At 45.1% G+C, this 7467-nt stretch overlaps 1 non-coding gene across 1 annotated transcript; it reads right to left on the reverse strand.

Moving 5' to 3' along the window:
• Positions 1 to 1982: 1982 nt before the first annotated feature.
• Positions 1983 to 2054, reverse strand: TRNAE-CUC. The gene has a single exon. It is a non-coding gene; the product is annotated as a tRNA-Glu (tRNA).
• Between the last annotated feature and the right edge of the window lie 5413 nt (positions 2055 to 7467).

Below are 7467 nucleotides of genomic sequence, written 5' to 3' on the forward strand. Positions count from 1 at the left end.
GCTCAAATGTCACCTAATCAGAGAGGCCCCCTCTGGACAGTTCCACAAAAGGACCCTCCACCTTCACTCTATCCTTTACCTTTATTACTTTTTTCATAGCACTTATTCCTATCTGTAATTATTCCACTAATTTTTTATGGTTGTGTAAAACAAATCGCCACGAACAGTGGCTTAAAACAGCACACATTGATTATCTCACAGTTTCTTTATGTCAGGAGTCTGAGTGTTCTGCTTAGGGTCTCAAAGGGCTGCTATCGAAGTGTTAGTTGGGCTGCTTTCTCATCTGGGGGCTTGACCGGGTAAGGATCCACTTCCAAGCTCACTAAGGTTATTGGAATAATGAATTTCCTTGTAGTCATAGGAATGAGAGCCCTGGCTTCTTGGTCAGTGTCAGCTGGAGGCCGCTCAGCTCCTAGGGGCTGCCTGCAGTTGACTAACACAGCTGCTTTCTTCATCACGCCAGCCAGGAGGGTCTTCAGTGCGAGTGAGCTAGCAAGACCGTAAGGCCATAGAAATAACATTCCACCACTATTGCCATCTTTTATTGGTTGGAAACAAGTCACAAGTCCCATTCATACTAAAGGGGAGGGAATTACACAAAACTGTGAATACCGGGAGGAGGCAGGAATCATGGAAGGGGTAACTTAGAGTCTGTCCATCACAATTATATTCTATATTTATTCATTTACATTTATTTTATGTCTCCTTCACTAGATTGGAACCTCCAAGACTACAGGACTTAATGTGTCTTGTTTGTGACTGTATCCCCAGTACCTGGAACCATTACTGTCACATAGTAGATGCTCGAAATACATTTCTTGAATGAATAAATGAAACAAATATATATATATATAAATACACACACACACACACACACACACACACACATATATATAATCAACCAGCTTTCTTGAAAAATGCAGTTTTCTAAGAATCCTGGCTTTCAGTCAGGTAAGAGCTCTCATTAGAAGGGGTCAGAATCAGCAGACCTCATAAGCGTGTTCCATTTTCGAATGTATCCACTCCAAGACACCAGAGAAAAAGCGTCCGTGTTTAGCCTGGTTGGGTTTTGGAGACCTGACTAGTAGAGAAGAAGGTGTGTATATGAAGCTTTGGCCTCGGCTGGGATAAGTCAACCCCGAAGTCATCCGAAAGCTCAGCATGGGGGCTGGCTTTGGAGTCAGAATGGCCCTTTCTCACTGTGACCTTTGTGATTAATATACCAGATTCATAAATACACATATGCATTATCCACACATCCATTTTTATATCAATAGAAAATGCTTTCCAGATGTGTGTTTGAGGTGCTAGGCTTTGTGCTGCTGACTTTTTATTTTCTGTTAGGTCTCAGCCCAGCCCAGCACACAGTCTATTGTTTTTATATCAAAAAGACGGGTCATACCTGCTTAATAAGCCAGAGGAATTCACTGCAACCTGGGGGAGCCATAGGAATGTGGTTTTCAGATCCGATTAGAGAGATGCGGCCAGGTCCCCAGGGTTCTCAGGTTCAGCTGCCTCAGCCTACAATGTCATGCATTGTCTTCCAGGCCTTGTGCTAAATGATTCAGGTTTCTGTAGCCCCTCTTCCGTAGCCTGTGTGCACAGCTCCAGAGCACACCCGAAGGGGAGTTAACCACTGAGCTTTCGGTTAGCTTTCTGGTCTTCTACTGTGGCTGCAAATGCTCTTTGTGGTTGGCCTTTGCAGGGGTTTAGAGAAGAGAAGAGAAGTCCAAATCCTCCCCAAGTTTGAGGAGTCTTTGCTCTTTGACTTGCGGGTGGCAGGGAGCTCTGGAGCAGACTCTTTAGAGTCAGAATCCTGACCTGGCCATTTACTAGCTGTGTGACCTCGGGCAAGCCCCTTGACCTCTCTGAGCCTCCAGTGGTTCATCTGTATCCTGTAGATCTTAACACTTCATATCTCTTGGCTTAAATTTTTTTTTTTTTTTAAATTTGGCCACGTCGTGGAGCTTGTGGGATCTTAGTTCCCTGACCAGGGATTGAACCTGGGCGCCAGCAGTGAGAGTGCTGAGTCCTAACCACTGGACCACCAGGGAATTGCCTCTTGGCTTATTTTGAAGGTGAAATGAGATGATGCATGGAAAGCTCTTAGCACAGAGTCTGGTACATAGCAAACCCCTAATAAATAAGAGCTAATATTATTACTACTACTATTATTATAATTTAACTTAAACCTGGACCCACACTGATTTCCCTATGGGGGTTCATTGGTTTAGAAGTGAGTGTGAACAAAACGCATTCTGGAAGTGCTCCCTTAAAATTTCTCTTGAAACGTCCCTGTTCAGAGCCCTGGAAACAAATACCGTGTCCTAATATTCTGGAGCCACATTAGTGACTTTGAACTCTAGGTAAGTTTATTTATTTTTTTCTTGTCTCTTTGGAAGGGCCCTGCTGATTTAGGGCATCTCCAGATCAGAGGTGTAAACTGAAATTCTGGGCTCTGGAGCCAGAGCTGGCTGAAGTTTTCCCTTTGATGTGTGCCTTTCTCCTTGAGCTGGGTGGACCCCAGCTGGACACATACTAGGCACTCAATTAACATGTGTTGAGTGAGTGGCTGGAGGAGAGGGGGGCTTAGCCAATAGTCTTCCTAGAGGATGTAATAGTATGATAAGAATAAGGACACTAATACGGGTCATTTTCGGGGCACTTAGGTATTCTCTGCCAGGCAACAGCCTGGGTGCTATGCATAGATTTTTCATTTACTCCTCAGGAATATTCTGTGAGGGAGATACTATGACGCCCTCTTAAGAGATAAGAACATTGAGATTTAGCCTGAGATCCCGTTAAAGGACTGAGCCTGGATTTGAGCCCAGGAGATCTGATCAAAGAGCTCTTGGGGACTTCCCTGGTGGCCCAGTGGTTAAGATTCCGAGCTTCTAGTGCAGAGGGTGTCAGTTCGATCCCTGGTCAGGGATTAAGATTCTACATGCCGCGCAGCATGGCCAAAAAAAAAAAGCAAAAAAAAAAAACCTCTTGCGTCTGTGTGCCAGGTCATAGGTCACCTGACCTAGGCATCCAAACGTTAGAGCTTTGACTTGGCGTCATGTTGAAGTGCCCAGGTAGCTACTCTGCTCCCTCTCAGTCTGGAGTGATCCAGGTGGAAGCATGAAAGGGGAACAGCAATGTTTCAATCCCCTCTTTTTTATAGAAAGGGAATAGATTACATAGACCATAGTCTTAAGGAATTCCACAAAACCTTTAAAAAGGATGAGACAGATTTTCATTGTTGAACAATTGTATACGTTACATATCTAAGTTTCTATATGCAAAGAGAAAAAAATTCTGTAAGAGACATAAACGCCTATTTAAGAGTTGGTTAAACTTTATGTGTATAATTTTAGCTTAAAAATTATACTTATTTTTTAAATTTAATTTATAGTGTACTGCAAAAAACACAAACAAAACAAAAAAAGTAAATCAGAACGTATAAAAGGATGTACAGTGAAGACGGCTTCCTTCTCTTTGTCCGGAGATACCCAGGTCACCCAAGGAGCAAGAAAAGCTTTCAATTTCTTGTGTGTCTTTTTTTGTTTTTTTTTGGCGGTACGCGGTGCTCTCACTGTTGTGGCCCCTCCCGTTGCGGAGCACAGGCTCCGGTCGCGCAGGCTCAGTGGCCATGGCTCACGGGCCCAGCCGCTCCGCGGCATGTGGGATTTTCCCAGACCGGGGCACAAACCCGTGACCCCTGCGTCGGCAGGCGGACCCTCAACCACTGCGCCACCAGGGAAGCCCTCTTGTGTGTCTTTTGTGTGTCTTTTTAGAAAGAGTTAATTATCAGAGGCTTCAAGTAAGAGGAAGAGAATTTTCCTTTTAATGCATATCTGTTTTGTATCCATTGTTGGAGTTTTTGACAACAAGCTTGGTATAAAGAAAATTAAAGTTAATAAAATAAGAATCATTCTGCCGCGGGGACTGGTTCAATCCATGGTCGGTGAACTAAGATCCCGCAAGCCCAAGACATGCTGCGCAGCCAAAAAAAAAAAAAAGAAAAGAAAAAACCCAAACAAACAAACATAATCATTGAAGGACACAAATACTCTCCTTTCAACCATATGCTATGTCCCAGCTTCAGAAGCAGGTGCTAAGAAACTGTCTCCTAGCTGGGACAGCTAGCTGTGTTCTCTGGTTCTTCAGGAGCTACAACAGTTGATCCTTCAACTCCAACAGAGGAGAAGATCATGGGGAGGCCTTTGATCTCTGGTCCCAGCACCTTGGTCTGTCTCCATGGCAACCACCCTGCCTCTGGTGGTGGAGAATGTGCCCCATTGTTCCACCATCCCCACCTTCATTCCACCTTAGTTACCGGTGCTTGTTCCATCCCAGGCTTCATTTGCATTTGATGAGCCAGGAGGACATGCGTGTGGATAAAGTGACTCACTTTCCTCCTCGCTGTCCTCCATTCCTTTTTTTACCTTCCCTCTTGGGCTACAAATGGCTCCATTGCTCTCATGGGCCTGGGTTCACATCTCTGTTATCTTTGTGAGTGGGTCCTATGAACCCTGTATGGGAGTCACTTTGCACCGTAGAACCTCAGTTGGCTCACCTGTACAATGGAGATAAAAGTGGGACCCACTTCTTAGAGCTGAAAAGTAAATAGCTTCAAAGCCCAGTGGCTGGCACATAGTAAGTGATTAATAAAGGCGACGTGTCCTTATTAAGCAAGACACCTAGGGACCTGGTTGACTTGGTTATTGAAGATTTGGTTATTGGAGTTGACCTCTCAGTAGTGATTGAATTTTATTGTCAGTCTTTACCTATGTATGTATGTACGTATGTATGTATCTAGTGATCTATCAATCTATCTTCTGTGTTCTGGCTGGATGACCTTTCTCTGTGACATGCAACCCAACGGCTGTCTGTCTCCACTGATCCCATCCTTTCCTGCTTTTTCTCACCCCCAAGCCTTTGCATGTGTTGTTCCCACTGCCTTGAGTGTCCATTCCTGTCCCCTCATCCCTGGTTAACTCTGTTGAGATGTTAACTTTCTCCAGGGTTCTTACTTCATCAAAAAGTCCACCCTAGCAGCTCCCGGTATCTTAGTATTTATCACATTGTATCGCAATTGTCCATTTCTTTACCTTTAATCCCCTCCCTCAGCCTGTGAGCACCTGGAGAGCTGGACCTTTGTTCTGTCCAGTGTTAATTCCCCAGTGGAGTATATTATCTAGAAAGTTCTCAGTAGATATATGGATACATTCATATAACACATATTTTTTGAGCAGCTACTGTGTGTCAGGCATTATAGTCATGAGCAAAACAAGAATCCTTACCCTCAGAGAGCTTATGTTCTTTTTTTTTCTTTCTTTTAAAAAATTATTCATTTATTTATCTATTTATTTTTTACAGTAGGTCCTTGTTGGTTATCTATTTTAAATACAGCAGTGTGTACATGTCAATCCCAAAATCCCACTCTATCCCTCTCCCTAATGCTTCCCCCCCCCGGTAAACATAAGTTCATGGAGAGCTTATGTACTAATGTGGGGGGATGAATGGGCTCTAGAACACCTGCCCATCAGCAGCATGGAACTTCTTGTTGTGGCCCAGGCATACCTGGTGTTCGCATCTCTGTGCATCTGTACGTGCTGTTCCCATGGCTTCTAGCACCCATTCTCCCGTGTCTACTTAACCCCGACACCAAGGCTGGGGTATAAGTCACTGTAGTAGGTCCCTGTGTCTGTGATCCCCTTGAACTTTGAAAATTCCATCGAAATAGGGTCTTGGGTGTGTGGGCACCATCTGGAACATGGGCCCCCAGGGAACCAGGGGGCTGTCTCTCACTTGCCCCCTACACCTCCAGGACCCAGGTCCCCGCTTGGCAGTGAGAAGGTCTTTAGCAAACATACGCTAAAGAAAGAGAGAAATCATGTTCTCACTCTCTCTGCTTCTGGCCGAGGAAGGATTTTGTTTCCAGGGGCCCTTTTGCACAATTCTGATCTCATCCACTGCTTGATTATTTTAACTTTCAGAGACTTCTGGGTGAGGCCTGGCCGGGGGCTCTGGGATTATCCAGAAACATATTTCTATACAAGTGCCAAGTGACCTGGTGGGACTTGCAGGGTCCAACGATGCTAAATAACATGTACTTTGTTTATTAACAACATTGATTTTCTGTTAAAAGAGGCATTCCTTTCCCACATAGAGAGTTGAAGTTTAAATGAAGTTTTGTCAAAAAAACAAACATTTATGCCATAGATGCACAACTGGAAATTTTAGGGGGGGGCGGTAAGGGGGATTGATCCAAGGCTTAAGGGGAGGTGGGGATGGGTATCGAACAGGGAAACAGAATAGAAAGAGAAAAATCTGGGCAGGCTGCCTTCCTCCCTGGGCAGGGCTTGGAAAGATCCTGTCTGTGGCCACTCTATTTTGCACGATTGCATCTGGTGAGGTCCCAGCTGGCTCTTCTGCAAAGCGACTATGTTTCTGAAAGGGGGCATTCTGCCTAGAATCCAGGGCTCCTAACTCCTATTCCAGTGCTCTTTACCCCATATGGTCTGTCAACCAAAGGGCATGAGCAAAAACCCAAGGGCATGCTCTCAACCCAAGAGCAAAAAAGATATTTCTCTTTTTTTGCATCAAAGATGGTGGTGGAAAAAAAGAATTAATTTTCTGAGAGCCACAGATAAGCTTACTGGACTCCTCTTGTGTGCTGTATAAAATGTAAATCTAGTGCAGGGCTAGCAAACTCAAATATCTTCTAGGGCTGGGCAGGTAGCACAAATGAATGATGCTGATCAAAGATGTATTAGATGGGAAACTCCCTGGCTGTCCAGTGGTTAGGACTCCACGCTTCCACTGCAGGGGGCCAGGGTTCGATCCCTGGTTGGGGAACTAAGATCCTGCATGCTGTATGGTGCGGCCAAAAAAAAAAAGATGCATTAGATGGGATCCTGGCAGGAGACAGATGATACACTCCCACCGGGCCATCTGATGGAAGGTTCCTCAAGGGACTGTTTACAGATGTTTGTGAAGGATGAATGGAACTAAGGAGGTAGAAGAAAACCAAGAGGAATAGTGAAGTACCCTGAGACTAGTAACACGTGGGAGCACTTACCTCCCCTAGGGTGAAAGAGAAGTTACTGAGGAGGGTGATTCTGTGGAGAGGCCCTGGACCGGACCCCTGACCTTGGGTAGAGGGACTCAGCCCACCTGCTATGGCTCTTTGACCCCACAGGGAGGGAGGTGGGGAATATATACCCCAGGTTCACTCACACCCATAGTTTCCTCTCCATTTCGCTTGTTGGCCAAGTCCAACTTGAAGCCAAAGAAGGGACCCATACAGATCTGTAAGGATACATCTCCAGGGGCAGAGAGTAGGGTGGGGAAGGGTGGTGAGTGGCTCTGGAGGGACAAATGGAAGATCTTTAAGATGGTACATAGGATGGTATATAGGACAGTTTCATTTCCACAAAGAAATAGATACCTCGCTCCCTGTAAAACATGGCCTTCTTT

Source organism: Monodon monoceros, unplaced genomic scaffold, assembly GCF_005190385.1.
Source record: "Monodon monoceros isolate NGI ecotype Baffin Bay Population unplaced genomic scaffold, NGI_Narwhal_1 Super_Scaffold_1, whole genome shotgun sequence".
NCBI lineage: Eukaryota > Metazoa > Chordata > Mammalia > Artiodactyla > Monodontidae > Monodon > Monodon monoceros.